Below are 1,944 nucleotides of genomic sequence, written 5' to 3'. Positions count from 1 at the left end.
TGCATTCACAAGTGGTCTGGTAGAAATCCTTCTCGCTGGGTGGTGGTGCCGCACACTTTTAATCCCAGCACTCGGGAGGCAGACGCAGGCAGATCTTTGTGAGTTCAAGGCCAGCCTGGTCTACAGAGTGAGATCCAGGAAAGGCACAAAGCTATACAGAGAAACCCTGTCTCGGAGGGAAAAAAAAAGTCATAATGTACACAATACTTAGGTTGGGGATTTAGCTCAGTGGTAGAGCGCTTGCCTAGCAAGCACAAGGCCCTGGGTTCGATCCTCAGCTCCAAAAAGAAAAAAGAAAAAGAAAAAGAAAAAAGAAATCCTTCTCTACTATCATTTTCTTCCCCTCACTTCCAACTTGGTTTGTTCAGTCAGCTCAGCATCATGGCACTTTCTAGACTACCTGTGGTGAATCTATTTGAAGAGTCAACTAAACTTTATATGTGAAAATAGCAGCCCAGTCTTCAATTCCTTCACTTGGTACATTCCAAAGATGTCCTGGTTTGCTCCAAGGGTCATTATCATCCACAAATGAAGTCTGTTTCTCTTGAAATTCATTTAACCCAGGGACTTAGCAGAACCACAGTGCTCAAAGAAGCTTTGAGAAATCATCTGGTACAACCTACATCTCTGAGTGAAAAGTCTAAAGCTGGGCTTGAAAATGGGTTTCTTCCTCAGTAAAGGGGGCTTCACCGTCTTCATAGAGATTTACAGAGTTCATTATGAAGGGTTGGGGGCTTCACCGTCTTCATAGAGATTTACAGAGTTCATTATGAAGGGTTGGGGGAGGGGTGGTTCAAACTCTGCAGGAGAAATTGCTGGGGTTAATTAGTGATGGCTACCAGGGCAGGTAGAAGGTTGGCTCCAACCTAAACCACCCTGGAGAGAGCGTTGTCTCTTAAACTCATCCTTCAGTCTTCCTCCATCAAGGGCTTCCATCTTCTCTCGTCGTGGTAACCATTCCCCCATAAAACCCTGTCAGAGTCACGTTTCCCCTCACTCTTCCCTCCTGGAGACAGCCACAGCCCTTTTCATCTTTTATCCTGGAACCTATTTTTCCAGGCCTTTAATCATCGCTGTTTCTTGTTTCTCCAGTCACTCCAATTTCTTCATCTCCCTTTGAACAGCGGTGACCAATACTGAAGACAGTGTTCTAATTCAGACTATAATGAGACTGATTCAGAATATAAAGGGGAGATCACCTTTCAGTTCATGTTTCTTCATCCCCCCTGGGATCACGTGAGCTTTCTCACCACAGCTTTTGACTAATCTCTGTGTCAGGTGTGTAGACATCATCCTAGGTCTCTCGCTGATGAGCAGACTGCTCAGAGAGGTTCAGCGTCAAAGTAAATTGCCCCAAAGAAGTCTCCACTAGGGTGGGGAGGACTAAGAAATTTGGACAAAAGCAAAGGATGCTTTTTTAAACTATTTTTAAAACAAAACCAGATGTTAAAAACTGTTGAAAAGGAAAATTCAGTAAAAGGCAATGTTTCTGAGAAGCAAATTTAAGCAGATTAGATATTTTAAACAAGCTTCATGGGATACAAAATTAAAAGTCCAAGTGTGTCCCAGATCCATGTCCTGTCCTCCCGTCACCCCTCCATGCCCATGAGTGTAGGGTGTGAGTTACAAGTAACATAAACAGAAAATGTCATGCTGATTTGAGAAAGTTAAAATCGGCAACAAGACAACTAAATTCCAACAGATAGAAGGAAAATGGTTCTCAAGAAAGGTGACCCTGGATGGGGAGTAGACTCCATGAGTAAAGTGTTCGCCATGCAAATATGAGAACCTGAGTTCGAATCCCAAAGGCCCGGATAGAGTCAGACAAAGTAGCATACATTTGTAATCTCAGGGATCCTATGGAGAGATGGGACATAGGGACAGGAGAGTCTCTGGAGGCTTGAAGGCCAGCTAGCCTGGGGTTTGCCACCATCAGACCCTGTC

At 44.2% G+C, this 1,944-nt stretch overlaps 1 non-coding gene across 1 annotated transcript; it reads left to right on the top strand.

The window, feature by feature from the left end:
- Positions 1–212: 212 nt before the first annotated feature.
- Trnaa-agc (transfer RNA alanine (anticodon AGC)) lies at positions 213–285 on the top strand. Its single transcript has one exon. It is a non-coding gene; the product is annotated as a tRNA-Ala (tRNA).
- The last annotated feature ends 1,659 nt before the right edge of the window (positions 286–1,944 follow it).

Source organism: Peromyscus eremicus, chromosome 3 (genome assembly GCF_949786415.1).
Source record: "Peromyscus eremicus chromosome 3, PerEre_H2_v1, whole genome shotgun sequence".
In the NCBI taxonomy this organism is placed as follows: Eukaryota; Metazoa; Chordata; class Mammalia; order Rodentia; family Cricetidae; genus Peromyscus; species Peromyscus eremicus.
The sequence above is the reverse complement of the archived record's forward strand: the minus strand, read 5'-3'. Positions and strand labels throughout refer to the sequence as shown.